The following is a 17,969-nucleotide window of genomic DNA, read 5'->3' on the forward strand; positions in this document are numbered from 1 at the left end:
ATATTAAGTTTTATTTGGCACACAAGCCAAGTTCACGGGTAATATCCCTTAAGCAACACAACTATCACTCTGTGCCATATGATACGAATGTATTATGCTAGGATTCATATACAATGTATATAGTATCCATTTTTTATCCATGCATATATGGGTTTGTAGACGTAGGGTATCGGTCGTCAATGCTGTAACCGATGTCAATGGCTCCCTAATCATCTAACGCAATAGACATGTTTTAAGCGAACAATGTATCCCAGCGAAGGTGTTTTATATTTCAAGTTGAGGGTGCAAGCATTCGTCGCAGTTTAATATACTAACATTAAAATAGTATATTAAATATTACAGTTTACACATGTTGTTTTGTTGCATTGCAACACCTTTTATTTCCAATAATATAATGTTAACAAACAAAAAACATCAATGCAAATAAACGAAAGCCATTGATGCAAGCAATCATAGACAACCCGTAATAGCAAAACATGATTGATTCGAATGCAGTTAATCATTGAAATTAATTCAAATAAGAAACTGTGGTTAAAGTAAAAAAAACAAAACTATCATATAATAGCGACACACAATCTTTACGAATGTTGGCCTTATTCCTAAGCTTGAAGGCCATGAGGTTTTTAGGACAGTAGTTGCCAGACATTGAAAGCATGAAGGTGATATTGTTGCTCGCTGTCTCCGTTGTTGTGTGCTATGGCCAAACGCCGACGCCCTGGTAAGCGTTGTTGTTTTATGGCAAACATAATGAGCCGCGTTGTGGGAAAACTGAGCTTAATACATTTGCGTAAATTGCCGTTCCAGATGTGCAGTCCGCACAGGCTAATCAGGGACGACACTTTCCGCTGTGATGGTATTTACCTTTGAAAGCAAGTCTCTTCTTAGGAAAATTCATTGAGTCGGAAAGTTTAATCTATCATAAGCCTGTGCGGACTGCACATGCTAATCAGGAACGGCATTGAACGCACATGCATTAAGTCCCGTTTTCCCAAAGCGAGGGACATATTGTATTTGTTTAATTTTATATACTATCGAGATCAAAATACCAAGGTTTTGTACAGAAAAACTAAATATGTAGAGATCTAAGGGAATCAAGTACGCGCGAAATACTGCATTATATGTTTAATATTTTTATACAGCATCCCCGAGGCAATGGCAAGGCGGTGTCATGGTGGTATGTTGTTCATTCTATGTGTATTGTGTTGTTTTTACTGAACTAAACAATCATACAACATTTTCATGTTGTGACTTAAAATAACTTTGGGTAAATTGCAATCACAGAAAACAACTAAACAAATTACTCAGAATCAATAATTAAAAAAAATCAAATGAATATCACAAAACAACAAATGTATTGTTCAATCATGCTAATCAATAAGCTCCTCAACAACGGTATCAGTCAACGTAGCCTATTCGTTGTCTTATTTTGGATCAGCAGGCGATCTATTACCTAAATCCATCTTGGGAGAATTCCTGAAGTCGATGTATCACGATTGGCATTGTTTGTGTTTCCTCAGTTTGACAGTAGCAAATCATTTTACGAAGGGCCGACTTCTTTTACGACGAGACCATGAGACGCACGCGCACTATCGAGAAGATCGATAACGGAAAGGAGGGGCTTCTTTGACATACTCAGGCTTCATACGAGGTAAATAAGGGACTACTATGACATACTTAGACTTCATGACGAGGTAAATAATGGACTAACATTGATATACTCAGGCTGCATAGCGAGGTAAATCAGGGACTACTTTTGCATACTAAGGCTGCATTACGAGGTAAATAATTGATTACGTTGACATACTAAGACTTCATAACGAGGTAAATAATGGACTACATTGATATATCAAGGCTGCATAACGAGGTAATATTTGATTACTTTTACATACTGGCTGCATAACGAATGAACAAGGGACTACTTTGACATACTCATTCTGCATAACGAGAATTAAGGGACTACTTTTGTATCCTTAGGCTGCTTAACGAGGGAAATAACCGCATATTTCTAACCATACGCGGCATTCGGTATACGATTTCATTTGCAATGTACAAAAATAAGATAAAACGAAGCTTTTTATGGAAATGCAGTAACCCATACATAAAATAAATAAGGAACATCTTTATTTTTTAACACAATACAAATCTTCGTAGACAAACAAATGCACGAATATTGACATTTTTGCACATCATGTGCTTTTGCGAATGAAAGCATAACTCTGAATACGCATGATTCGTGCTCAGAACAAGGATACACTGTCAACCTCCGCACCAAGAAATGCAACGTAACTGGCATCTCCTTCCCGTGGCGGGCCGTCGGCGTTCCCCGGACGCCAAGTTCATATTCGAGGCGGAAATAGGCGCTGCAGGCATTCCTGCTGAGCATCTCACTGCGGTGATCTTCGGCGGCAACTTCACCCAGGACCACGGTTGGTGACTTTTTTTAACGTACATGCTCATATATTTAGATATCTCAGTAATTCGTTGTGTAGCGCGTATCCACGAAATGATAATGATATTGAACAGAGAATCTTAATCTTATCTGCTAGCCGTTGAATGATGATACATGGCCAATGCCTGTTATGCATTTTATGGATTTAGTCTGGAATTACTGTATCCGATAAACATATTCAACTTTCAGCTATCGATTTTCTATGCAGCTGATTCATATCATGACCGTACCATTGTTTTTTGCTTAGATGTGTTAAACTGTTCGTTTGGACTGTGTCAAACATTTCCTAAAGGTCTTCGTTTTATCATGACGCATCATGCGGCGTTATTTTCCGTCGGTATCTCATGACGCTTGTCATTATGATAGCACGTATTTTTCCTATTTTCTTTTAGTGATTACACCACAACGGTGACGTTTCCAGACTGTGTGCCAATCGGCGACAACTACTATAATGACGTTACAGGTTTTATAGAAACAAGGTGCGTATTGACCCATGCGAAACTAGTCTTTATATTCGATCTACTGTTTGGCTATAGTCAATACATGTAATGATTTCCCGATGTGTACATCTGATTTTTATATACCTGCTTTATGTTCCCAAAAAACAATTTGTATCAATCGGTAAAATACAAATGCACAGAAATTATTCCCGTATTATGCTACACGCTAGTTTTCCAATTCCGTATTACCATACTAGCCGGACTACTTTTAAAGACGTCACTTTGAATGCAGAAAATTATACGAGAATTCTTGGTTAATTATGAACGCTTAAACTCATGTTTTTAACTTAAATGATTCAAATTGTATATAATAAAAGGAATATTACGCAAGTCAATCGTTACAAGTGTTTGTATAAGTCTCGTGGCTTGCGCAATTTCGTATCACACTCGAGGCCCCGCCTCTCGTGAGATACGTCATCACACAAGCCACTCGACTGATACAAACACATGGAACAATTGACTAGCGTTAGATTCCGTATATATTAAAGGAATAGAGAATTCACATTGTATAATTTCAGGTACTTTGGCATCACCCTCGGCATTTCTGATCCTGAAGTATTCTTCCCACCGAGCATTTGCACGTAAAAAGCGACTTAGAGACGAGACACACGCATTACATTCTTCAAATGTAGTTGATATGTTACAATAAAATGACAGATGCGTGACATGTGTTTCTTTCGTTTGACGTATTTGAAAAGTGTTGTGATGGGTTAGCAATACGTTGGCGAAATCTGACAAATTTAGAAGAATTCTCGGCAGATTCCGAGAGGTTTTTATGTATGCGCAGGCTGAAGTCAGTTAATCGATACCAACATCTTGCCAGCTGTGCCATTTTACTTAACAAAACGTCTAATATTTGTATCGTTGAGTATATATATCTTTGCCTATCAGATGAAATGTAATGTGATTTATTACGATTGGAAAAAGCATGCACGAAACAAATGCTTTCTTTTAGATAATTTTCGCTGTTCCGACAATGAAAATCTGTATCGGAAAGGCGATTAAACAAACCCAATGCATCCTAAACTATTTGTAATACACTTGGGACTTTTCTAACGCATCACTTTTCAAACTGGAATATCTCGGTTATAAGTAAAGATATTGATTAAAATTTTACATACGATCATTTGACTACATTCTATGCAAGATTACAATAAAATCATTCATCCGTGACGATTGAACGCTTAAGCACGTGGGGTAGGTGTGGTTTCATATTTTTGCACGTGAAAATGGTGAAACACGATACTATTCTAGTTTTATTTCAATTTATTATTTTAGGTGGGTTCTTACCCAAGGAAAACATATATTGAATTTACAAAACAATATAGCTCGTGTGAATATTCAGCAGCGCAATCGCGCCTTTGCATTTTGCAGGCTACCTTCCCCACTTGATAAAGCGTCTGATCGTCACGGATGAATGATTTATCGTTAGCTTGCACATAATGTAGTCAAATGATCACATGTGCAATTTTTAATAATATTTAAGTATTACTGAGATATGTAAGTTTTAAAAGTGTTGCGTTAGAAAAGTCACAAAGTGTAGAAAACGCGATATACATGTTATTCAAATTTCATTTCAATTTCATCATTCTATGTGAGTTTTTACACAAGAAAAACATATCACTAATAAAGAAAAACAATATGGCTCGTATGAATATTCAGGAGCGCAACGGCCCAATCGGCATGTTGCAAGCCGGTCAGTTACGTGTAAGTTTTTGCGTTTTACTTTTCACATTGTTATTTTTCTACGTTGTACGAGTTTGCGAATTTGAATTTTGAAGTGACGTTTTTAATTAGTAAAGTTTTATATTTTGTTGTTTTTCATTTTAAATTAATTATCAGGAATTATCAGATATGTGTTGAATTATTCTTGGTCCAATTTTCAACACAATTGTTCAAAAATAAGGGAGCTATATTTATATTAAGTGATGCGTTAGAAAAGTCTCCAAGTGTGTATACCAACTGGACATCCAGCTGCATACCAGCAGGAGAGAAATTTTATTACACCACGCGGTCCTTTGTTAACCCATTTATGCCTAGCGCCTAAAAAAAGCCTTGGCAAACAGCGTAGACCCAGATGAGACGCCGCATGATGCGGCGTCTCATCAGGGTCTGCGCTGTTTGCTTAAAGGAATTCCTGTAAGAAAAACAAATTTAGTACACAAAGCACACTTTAAATGCTTTTTTCAACATTTGATCTTGAAAACAATCTAACTTTTAAAATAGTTATCTGGTTTTTGTGTGTAACACATAGTCTGAAATAGGATTACATTTGTGATAAGTTATTTTGAAATCTTTTAAATGACAAGGTAAAAATTGCTCCAACAATCCATATTTGAACATGTAATCTTTCGACATTTGACATTGGAGTACGGCATATCGGGTTATTATGTGTTATACACCGTCTGTTTTAGGTTAGTATTTTTATTAAGGTATTTTGAAATCCTAAAATGCATACAGAAGCTATAGCTCCGGCAGGTCTACAAGTGCCATCTGCTAAACATTAGCCTTCAAATATGACATGGACCGAAGCAAAACTCATGTCAGTGTACAGTCGATTGGCAAACGAATGTTTAGGTCTGTTATTGTAATTTCATCGAAATATTGGGATTTGGTGGTGGGAGGAGGGGGGGGGCAGCTTTATTTCAGCTCAAGGTCCATATGCTAGTTAGTCTAGGTTTGTGTTCTGGGAACTATACCAGTCGAGCTGGTTGTGTCAAATCGTATCGCAAGAGAGGCGCAGCCTCGAGCTTTAAGCTACTTGTCAAATATTACCAACCTTTATTCGTCTTGTTCTTTAAACCAAAACATTCGAGAACTTTAATTAAAAGCAACGAATGCTTTTCGCGGAATGACGATAATGGCTGAAGCCGGCAATGCGTTTGTAAAATAAAAGTCCGGCTACATGAATGTTGAATTCAGTCTTATTTTATGCTTTCCGGTGGTTTATAGAGAAATATCAGTGCATAAAACTGACATTTCACTGTTACAGTGAAATTAATCGATAATTTTCATTGTTTTACCGGAACTAATTTTAGATTCGTTGCTTTCCCATCATCGTGACCCCAAAAATGTTACCAAGGGAAACTACTCTGCATTGAATGTTAATGAAAACATACGGATTTTTTATAAGCTTCCCTTGAAAAAACATCTAAAAACATTTCGGGGCGCCTCACGGGAAATTATATCGTCCGGAATGGCAAAAAATACAAAATAATCAGTTGTAAGCATAAAATAACAGAAATTTGTTGGATTTGATGAAATACCGATTTAATTCACTCGTGATCCAAACAAAAAAATTTCGTTCTTGGAAATATCATTTTCTGTAATCACTCGTGAATGATATCGATATTCCACCAAATCCAACAAATATCCTCTATGTATTAGTGGCATAAAGTCGGTATGTATATAGATCTAACAGAGTATATTGAAATTGTAATATTATATAAATGCTGCGTGGCTGAGCCCAACTTGCCGATTACAACGAAAACAACACGCAATTATTCCTTTAAACAATTTGTGGGTGAGATAAGCAGCATTTGAATCACATCCATATATGCAAACTCTGAGAAATGTTTTCTTTGGTCTTAGTCATTTGTTTATTCAAAAAGACGTCCACACTAGTATTGACGGAGACTTCATATGCAATCACAGTGCTCGGTGCACCGAGTTACAATAAATTACAAATACTTACAAGAAAACATATAGTTAATCATTAATTTGGTAAAAAACTCATTAAACGTAACAAAGTTTAGTCAATATATGTGTCTTGTTCTGACAAAACTTGCATAGTGCATGTGCGTAAAGTGCCGTCCCAGATTACCTGTGCAGTCCGCACAGGCTAATCAGGGACGACACTTTCCTCTTAAACTTGATTTTCGGTAAGAAGGGACTTCCTTCAAACTAAAAATACCATAAAAGCGGAAGTGTCGTCCCTGATTAGCCTGTGCGGACTGCACAGGTTAATCTGGGACGACACTTTACGCACAAGCATTAAGCCCAGTTTTCTCAGAAAAACACATATGCCTTGTTGATGTTTTCAACTTTCCTGAACGTCGAAATTTACTGTTATTTCATGTAAATGACGAGACTTTGTTAAATTGTTGTATTATGATATCCAAGCTAGCATTTGCTTATTTATTCACATGTTGTGAGAATTTACATATTGTAGAAATAAACCAATCGAAACGAAGATTCACACTTGTTCATGTACGCCGGCTACAAGCGAAACGGGTTCCGCCGAAAGCGCAGGCGGGATGTCAGACTCTCCGATCTTAGATCTAGATTTTGTTCGTCGGTGTCGGGGAAGCCGGTACTTCTTGTTCCACATAAACGTCTTTCGACAATTTGGACAGAATATAAGTCGCAACCACCTGCAGTACAAGGGGAATCATTTAGAATCAATATGAGTCGCGCACTGAAAAAACGGGGTTAAATACGTGTGCGAAAAGTGTCGTCCCAGATTAGCCTTTTCAGTCCGCACATTTAACCTAAACATGAAGAGTCTTCCTTTATACGAAAAATACCATAAAAGCGGTAAGTTACGTCCCTGTTAGCCTGTGCGGACTGCGGAGGCCAAAATGGTACGACACTTAACGCACGTGCATTTACTCCCCTTTTCAAAGTGCAAGGCTCATATAAAGAACGGTATGTTTCATAAAGCATAATTAAAAATGGTTTCCCTTGTCAGTATTTTTAAACTTAAGTTTATTCTAAACTTGCAAAGTTCGTCGTTGAAGCATTATATGTATTGAAACGACGGAAGTAATGTAATTAAGACATTTTTGTACACATATTTCTTTCTGAATCACTATAGAACTACATTTTTTTTTGGGGGGGGGGGATTTGTGAGTATGTCTATGATCTATGTAACAACCCATAGGGTACAATAAATGTAGCAAAACAATTGATAACGGAAAATACCAGTTAAATTAACTAATTATATTTTACATAGGGTCCCATTAAAAAAACCACCAATTTTAAAAGCATATATCAAATTTTGCAAGACCGGTATCACTTTAAAGATAATCTGTCCTCTTTCAATAAATGCAGTCAAAAATAAATGGTTTCACAACTTCTTAGAAAGTTAAATTCGCCCAAAGGCAAGCACCCTCGGAAAATAATGTTTCGGAAGTGAAATTTTGACAAAAGCCCCGTACTTCAATAAACTCACCCAAAACGTTCATCTTTCAGCGTATTCCCCAAATTAAATGCACGAAAATGTTGCAGACACACATAAAATGCATGAAATAATCACAAATAGCATGTGTGCGATCGACTAATTGCTTTTAAACACGAAGAGAAAATGAACTCTTTAGAAATAGGAATACAAAATGATTAAGTGTAATGTAACCTACCACTGGGAAAACCTAGAAAATGTTTCTCTTATACTAATTTAATACAATATAAGCCTCGGTCTGGGAAAACAGAGCTTAATGCAAGCGCGATAAATGTCGTTCCATATTAGCATGTGCAGTCAGAACAGGCCAATACGTGAAGACACTTTCCGCCTCAACTGGATTTACTTAAAGAAGAGACTTCCTTTAATTAAGCTCCGTTTTCCCAGAACGAGGGACACATGAATACCTTCTTTTTCAATCCGGACCTGACACTGCGCGGACACTTTTTGGTAATTCTTCGAATGGTGTCTTTTGATGCTTTCATCTCTGATTTCGCCCTCTGGATGAAATTCGAATTTAAAATAAATCCACTTAAACAAGCTTCAAAACATAAGAATAAGTTAGAGTTCAGTTCCAAAAACACCAAATGTCTATTGGTAGACCCGTTTTCGATTTTAGTCTTGATTTTCAAACGAAAAGTATGGCATGAAATGCTATATACATTCATATTTGTTTCGGTAAATCATAATAAATTTGTACATACCCTGTGTATAGGTGAAGCATTTTTTATAAATCATTATGTTTGTGTTTGTCCAGTTCTTTAAATGCATGAATGAGTTGTGTGACTAGGTCAGTAGATAGGAGTATATGCGATACTCTTGTGACATTTCTAGCTTTTTTATGTGCTGTTGTAATTTTAAAGTACTCATTCATGTTTATTTTGCAATTAACAATATACGGAATGATTTGAAAAAAACAACAACAACATGTTTTTAATAGATGATATAAAATAAACTTTTACTGTTCATCGTATGAAGGACAAGTTTTATTTGTCCCCACTCAGGAACCCTCTTCAATCAAAAATTGAGCCTCGCTCTGGAAAAACGGGGGCCCAATACATGTGCGTCGTGCCCAATTAACCTGAACATGCTAATCTGGACTAATACTTTACGCACATGCATTATTCCCGTTTTGCCAGGGCGAGGCTAAATACGATGAAAAGAAGAGGAGTCGAATTGTATATATGTCCTGCGTGAAACGGTTATGAAAATGTTACAAGCTACTAAAAATTCTTTATTTTAAATGCGCCAAGGATCACCTCTTCAGACGCAGAGATACATTTTTGGCACTTCACAGTTTCCGGGCTCGTGTTCGTCTCCTCGCATTCGGTTGACGCAGTGCCGACGTAAAATGGCTGGAAGTCAGGACACAACACATAAATGAGTCCCGCTCTGGGAAAACGGGACCTTATATATATATATGTATATATATGTGGTGTGTGTAAAGTGTAGTCCCAGATTAACTTTGTAGTTCGCACAGGCTTATCAGCTAAGACACTTCCGCTTTTATGGAATGTTCGTTTCACGAAAGTCTTTCTTTAGCAAAAACCTAGTTAAGGCGGGAAGTGTCGTCCCTGATTAGCTTGTGCGAAACCACAGAGGCTTATATGTAACGGCACTTTACGCAGACGCTTTAACCCCGCTTTTCCAGAGCGTTACACCTATCTATTTGTTGTCACTGATTGTGGACACAACCCTAGAAGGACTTACTTGCAAGTCAGTGATATGGACTTAATATAACTATTGTTTTACCCATAACGTTACAATTCGATGAATCGACTTACACACTATAAAAATCAACACGCTGAACTGTTGACGAAGACTAGAAAGAAACAACATATAAGGAGAACGGGAAACGAAGGACACGAACGGACGCCTCAAATAATTTATATATATACTTTGATGGAAAGAGTTAAATGTATATGCAAACTACTCAATGAAAAATCATTAAAGGGATCTTTTCACGCTTTGGTAAATTGACAAAATTGAAAAAAGTTGTTTCAAATTCGCAAATTTTCGTTTTAGTTATGATAATTGTGAGGAAACAGTAATACTGAACATTTACCATGCTCTAATATAGCCATTATATGCATCTTTTGACGATTTTAAAACCTAAAAATTATAAAGCGTTGCAACGCGAAACGATTGAATAATTTGGAGAGTTCTGTTTTTGTCGTTTAAATTTTGTGGAAACTACGAAGATTGCTTATATAAGGTATAAAATACGACTAGTACGTGTACTCGGCGGAATAGCTCAGTAGGCTAGAGCGTTTTTACTTCAGGACTCTGACAGGACTCCAGGGGTCACTGGTTCGAAACCTGTTCCGGGCAATGTTCTTTTCCTTTTTTTTAATTTTATTCTTGATTTTTTACTGGAGCTTTTACGATCCAATGTTTACATTTATCGATATAAAGCATTTAATGACCAAGTTAAAAAATGCCAAAATCTGTGAAAAGGCCCCCTTTAATATGCATAATTTGTAAGTCTCAATGTGGACATATCCTTAACGGACGTTTAATTATTATGGTTTTGTAGCGTGCAGTAAACAGGTGTGCATGCGATTAGAAATTGTATTTCTGAATACCGTCTGGCGTCCGCCTTTGCTTTCTATGATTGTCAAATTCGGAAGACTTGTACTATAGCAATAAGTCGCAAGAAAAATTTGTGTTAGTCTTCCTCGCATTTTAAACTGCTAATTAAGATAACTATCAAGCAAACATACTCAGAATGACAAACTTAAATACAAAGGTATTACGTAGCTATGAGCCACCCTTTGGGTAACTACATGTAGACTTAAATTATAATTTTATTTTCGCCCCATATTAGCCTGTGCAGTTGGCACAGGCTAATCAGGGACGACACTTTCCGCCTGTATGGTATTTTTCGTTTAAAGCAAGTATGTTCTTGGCAAAAAGTCGTTAAGGCGGAAAGTGCCATTTGATTAGCCTTTGCGGAGTGCACAGGCTAATTTGGCACGACACGTAACGCACATACATTACGCCCGTTTCCCGAGAGCGAGGCTCATATACGGTGTACCTTCTTGCATTCGCAGCACATGTCGAACTCGTAGCGGTCCATGGCAAAGCGCGGCCTGTCATTGAAGTACGGACTTCCCCGGTCCATGATTTCCTCTGCGAACAGGAGCCCGTCTCGCTTCAGCTTGAGCATCGCCTTCGCCCTGATCTCGACCTCGAGTTGACTGATAGGCCTCATGAGCGGGGCGAGCGCATGGTGGTTCTAGAGCCGCCTGTCAAAACATGAAAATAACTTTTGAAAATTATAATAAGAGGTACCTGGTTAAGTTAAAAGTAAATACGGTAACTGATGATGTTATGGTAATTACGTCTCATCAGTGGTCGAGCACGTGGTGTTCCCGCTTGTCAAAACATGAACATAACTATTTGAAGTTATGGTATATACGGTAATCGCCTGTCAAAACATGAAACATAGCGATTGGAAGTTATTGTATGTATGGTAATCGCCTGTCAAAACATGAAAATAACTATTGGAAGTTATTGTATATACGGTAATCGCCTGTCTAAACATGAACATAACGATTGGAAGTTATTGTATGTATGGTAATCGCCTGTCAAAACATGAAAATAACTATTGGAAGTTATTGTAAATGCGGTAATCGCATGTTAAAACATGAAAATAGCGAGTGGAAATTATTGTATACTAGTATACGGTAATCGCCTGTCAAAACATGAAACTAACTATTGGAAGTTATTGTATATACAGTAACTGAAAGGCCCCATGAGCGGGGCGAGCTCGTTGTGTTCCACCATCGCCTGTTGAAACACGAATATAACTATTGGACTTTATAGTTTATATGTTTACGGATAGGCCTCGCGAGTAAGCGCGTGTTTTCTCAGGTTCGTTAGATCTTCTTCATCTCGGCCTTTTTTTACCCGATCGTCAAATCTAAACGTTGAACGTTATGGCTTATGCTCTAACTGTACGGTTGCTTACATGCATGCGTAAAACGTGGTAACGTGAAGTGTAAATATACTACAGTATCTTTGGTAAGTGCTCATCGAGCGCCTGTTTTTCAAATTTGGCTTCAGTATTAATGTCATCAGACTGCGCTTCCATAAAGAAATGAACTAAATACTCATGTTTGGGGTCACTTGTCTTGGAGAATTGTATTGACATTGTTTTTATAGTTAAATCTGATATGAGACTATGGAAGGGGATTGCTTGAAACAAGGGAAACTATTCGTCTAACAATCATTCTCCTCGCAGCGGTTACTTCTCTTTGTCACAAACCATAAAACGACATATAAAATCCATGAATTCAGCTTTCCTTGCATTTGACATAACGTTTATAAATTGAAGACAACATACAGCAAATTGATAACTCTTCGCTACGGAATCGCGATTCTCGTAAATATATATTGCTATTTCAATGGTCACGTCTGAGAGGAAACAAACGATAAAACCATCTTAGTTATATTAAATTGTCATTGGAATCTGAATACATTGTTAAGGCTTAGGCTAATATTTCCCCTTGAATACATTATCAAACTTAAAATAAATTGAAAAAAATACCAAAGTCAGTCCAGTACTCTGCATCTTTAAAACGTTTAGATATTTAGAGGATATTTGTTGGATTCGATTGAATATCGATTTTATTTCACGAGTGTTCATAGAAAATAATATCCGCCACGAGTGAAAATATATATATTTGTATGATCACGAGTAAAATAGATCTAAATCTATATTCCATAGAATCCAACAAATTTTCTTTTTATTTATGCTTTTTTTCACCGTTTATTTACATTGTAAAAGAGTTAGACTGTATAATTTCGCTGGATTTTTGACGTCATTTCGTCGAAAATATGACGTCATTTCACGGTAAAACTGTCAAAAATATCGATATTTTTCACTGTTATTTCACTGTTTAAAACAGTGAAATATCAGTTTTAATTCACTGATATTTCTCTATAAACCACCGGAAAGCATAAAATAAATAAATATATATATTGTTAAATGACGGCAATAAATTTTGATGTTTAAAAGTTTAAAGATTTCTCTGACGCAGACAAAGCATTAGGTCATAAATATTTGGGTTAGGGTATATATTTCACAATATGCTAGCATTTAACACTTGACTCAGACAGGACAAGGTTGAAGCAGGAGGACAATTATATGGACAAAACATAGGGGTTACTCCGGTTATTCTGAAAAAAATATCTGAGTCGTGTTCTGAGAAAACTGGGCATTATGCATATGCGTAAAGTGTCGTCCCAGATTAGCCTGTGCATTCCGCACATGCTTATCAGGGACGACACTTTCCGCTGTTATGGTATTTTTAGATTCAAGTAAGTCCCTCATTACCGAAAATCAAATTAGGCGGAAAGTGTCGTCCCTGATTAGCCTGTGAGGACTGCACAGGCTAATCTGAGACGACACTTTACGCACATGCATTATGCCCATTTTTCTCAGAACACGACACATATAAACATGTGTGTCTGTCGGACAGTACCGTTCAAACAGATTAGATTCAAGTAAACGATACATAAAATACAGTTTATTATCTTTAAGAATGCGTTCGTATTCAGTTGGATTTAGCACTAAGAAAAACAATTTAAGTCGGTTAAATTGGTTTATTGAGTAAAAATGCTAGCTTCAAAGTGTCAATACATTGAATTCAGAACAGCCAAAAAGGTTAGCAAACACATCTGTATGTAAAAGACATGCATGCATTCGTAAACAGGAAGCTGTAAAGCAACAAGACTAGAAAAAACGTAACAAGCACCAATGTCGAACAACAACAGCAAAGGATACCGTTTTAAGTCAACACAATATACAAGTTAAAGTATGTTGTAGATGTAACAACAAATGTTGACATGAAATGCAATTCAGAAGAGGTCTAGTCTACTTCGTGCGAAAATGGGTATAATGCCACATGCAGCAAGCGGAGCTCCAGACTAGCCTGCGCAACCGCCCAGTCTGGTCTAGAGCCATTATTGGGACCAATAAACCTTTTGTGTCAGTATAGCGAATATTTTAGCCCCTGGCCAAACTGCGCTTGTGCGCAGGCTGGTCTGATGCAGCGCTGTTTGCATATGGCATAAGACCAGTTTTCGCATGACGAGGCTCATATACAAGCAAATTTCTGAAGAAAAAACTATAGTTACGAAAAATAAATATACCTAAAATCATATTCAAACTGAAAACAACTCAATACTATTAAATTAAAACAAATATGCAATACATAATATACAAAAAGATCTTCTTGTTAATGATGTAATCCATCTCATATTCATTTCCTCCTAATTGCAACATCCACAACATTCATATAGTTTGTACCTCAACGAAACTGCATGATTTATGCGAGATTCGTTTCTATCCAATGCCAATATAAAGGATAAATCTGGAACAAATCCGTTGAGAGAGCGAGCATATCTCCACCAAGCAGAAAATAATGAAGAAAAATTAAAGATCCAAATATTTTATCCGGATTAAATCAATATTATACATATGAGCAACCCATGCGAAGACGTCGGACATTTGGACACCATGTTACCAGACCACATTTAGCGTTGAAATTGTGGCCATTGCTTTAAAGAAAACACATATTTTGTATGGGTTAACTTTTTATATTTTTTTTTTTTATCGAATATTTGTTGAGATTGAGTATTTGTGTGGCTTTTAAGAAGAACGAGGTCCGGTAAAATCTTGTGAGGTCCGGTAAAATTTAAAAGTATCGGACCTCATGGCCGGTTAGATTTTTGATTTTTCGAATTCTAAGAGTAATTATGAATGATATGCATATCTTTTTAGCTTCATGATTAATAACTAAATCGCGTTCGCAATGGATCAAGTTACCTTTTTGCACTTGAAGCACTCAGAAAACGCGAATCTTGTCATCGCAAATCCTTTCTTGTCTTTCACATGGGTTGTATATGAGTGGCGCTTTGGGAAAACCGGGCTTATTCATAAAGATCAGGGACGACAATTTCCACATTTATGGAATTTTTCGTTCGAAGAAAGTCTATTTTTAGTCTGTTCTAAACAAAAATCCAATCTAGGCTGAAAGTGCCGTCCCACATTAACCTTTAAGAACTTCACTGGCTAATCTAGGACGATACTTTGTGAACAGGCATTAGTCCCGGTTTCCCAGCGCGCGGCCCATATTCAATTTGCTTTTCAACAAGTGTCAAACTATATTTTTAAGCATCATTCATACCTTGCTAAAGCCAATATTTGCTAGCAGACAAACATTAATGAAAAGCTCGCAAAAACACGAAGGAGGTTCTATGCATTAAACATATTGTCCAAAAAGGCGTCTACAAGTTCGTGAAGGACTTCGCGAGGCCATGGGGCCGGTTTGGTTTCTGGTGGCCAAGCAGTGTGTGCTGACGATGCACGCGAAGATCCATCTCGCGGCTGGTGGTGGACAGGAAGGACAGCTGGCGGGGGCCCGGGCGTCAGCTCCAGTGGGCGCCGGTCATGTGCAATGCCGTCGCTCCAGTGGAAGCTCCGCTTGCAGCGCGTGCAGTACATATGCATGCATACGCCTGCAGACGGCACATTTTTCATTTAATAATCATTTTTTTAAATTATGTTACGAGAATAAATATTGATAATAATTATGTTATCATTTTATCGTATTTCAACTACTAAACTACTAGTATGTGTAAGAATTACTTTAATAAAATGAATATCATTTAAAAGATTTGAGTTATAAAACTATCATTTGAGATTTACATTTTGTATTTAAGAGAAGATCTAAATATCAGAAGTAGAGAGCTATAAAACAAAGATTATAATTTAGAAACAATTCTTTTATCCCTGACGGGGCTCGAATCATTGACCGTTTTAATTTGGCCAACAGGACTGTTATATTCCATCGCTAATTTTAAACTTGAAATGAGCGATCCACGTGTTTTCAATACTTTACGAGACGACAAAAGAACATGCTAATCAGGGTCAATACTTTAAGCACATGCACAAAGCATTGATTTCCCATATCGCGACTCAACTCTTACCGCTTCGCTCGATGCTGACTTGACAATGTGGACACTTCCGTGTAGTGCGCTTGATTGTGTCCTCCGACCTACAGAGCTGCCGTTCCCTCTATAAGTGCAAGGAAAACAGGGCTTAATGCATGTGCGTAAAGTGTCGAGTCCAAGTTAGCATGTGCCGTCTGCACAAGCAAGTATGGAACGACACTTTCCGTTTATTTTATTTTCATATAAAGAAAGTCTCTTCTCAGCGAAAATCCAATTAAGGCCGAAAGTGCCGCCTCTGATTAGCCTTTATGGACTTCAAAGACTAATCAGGGTTGACACTTTACGCACATGCATTGAACCCCGATTTCACAGATCGATGCTTATTATATGTCTCCCTTACAGAAGTTCTTTTATTCATAATTATTTTATCTTTGAACATATGCAGGTGTTCTAAAGTATTTCAAATTCACATGTATGCAGGATACAGTTATCGATCGGACACGAACTATGGACGGACCAACTAACTAACCAACCAGCTAACATACAGCGGCTTTGCAAAATGTCTCCCCACCACTATATTGAAGAGAAAAAATAATCTGTTAAAGTGAATACATATGAAGTGTGTTTAAGAACTCCTTAACATAACGTGTTCAGAATTGAGTTAAGACCAAGTCATTCTAGAAACATGATTGTATACATAAGGTTTCAGAGATTTGCAAATGGCGATTGGTACATTATAAAAATGAGCCTCGTCTGGAAAACCTGCCTAAAATTGGTCCCATTGGTTTTATAAAAACATGCAAGTGTCGTCTGAGATTATCATTTGCAGACAGCACAGGCTAATAAGGGACGACACTAACCGCCTACGCTGTATTTTCCTTAAGAAGAGACTTTCTTTAAACGAAATTTACAGTAAAAGCGGATAGTGGCTAAGCTGGGACGACACTTAACGCGCTTGCATTAATCCCAGTTAATGAAGAACGAGGCTCAAATAACACCCTTTTATTGTAGGGTTGGTTTCGGACAGTTTTGCGGCGTATACCTGGTACTTGTCCAGGGTGCAGTGCGGACACAGCAGCTCCTCTGGGGATGGGTTGTTCACGGGGTCGAAAGTGCAAGCCTCCCCCTCGGCCCCCAGGAAATACGGCTGAATGCCGAGAAGAAAAGAACACGAACATTTCATATCTACAGAAACAAAACACACCACATTATAAAGGAATATTTTACGATGTGAGGCGGTTTCTTTGTTCGATGTGAAATTACGTTATATCGTCCCCAGACAGGGAGCTAGTTAATATTTGCATACAAGAGCTTTGAATAATATCAAACCATAATCAACTGTACGTACATGGTAAATTTCGCTATGAATGACTTGCATATCTATTTAGCTTCATGATTAATAAGTTAATTACGTTCACAACGATGAACTTACCTTTTTGCACTTAAAGCACTCAGAAAACGCGTATCTTTTCATCGCAAATCCTATCGGGTTGTGATAAAACGGGCTCTCTGTGCTCAGAACGTGCTTCGACAGGTGGAGGCCCTCCCGTCGTAGTCGCATCATGGCGTGCTTTTGCATGTACTCTTCAATCTTCATAATCGGGGTCAAGAGGTCATCGAGGGCCCGGTGGAGCATGCGCGACTTCCGTGAACAGATACAAGACAGCTGGTAAACCGGAAGTACACAGACGAAGACGGACGCACGAAAAGCTAGCGTTCAAACGGTTCGCGCTATACGGTCGAAAGTAGCGGCAATTAAAATGTATATTTAAAGGGCTATAGAAGTGACAGTTAAGGCAAAAAATGTTAAGTTTACATAACGAGTTGCAATGTTTATGTGCCTGAAGAGGTTATTGTTCGTGCATGAATTTCCAATGGG

Source organism: Dreissena polymorpha, chromosome 3 (assembly GCF_020536995.1).
Source record: "Dreissena polymorpha isolate Duluth1 chromosome 3, UMN_Dpol_1.0, whole genome shotgun sequence".
Lineage (NCBI taxonomy): Eukaryota > Metazoa > Mollusca > Bivalvia > Myida > Dreissenidae > Dreissena > Dreissena polymorpha.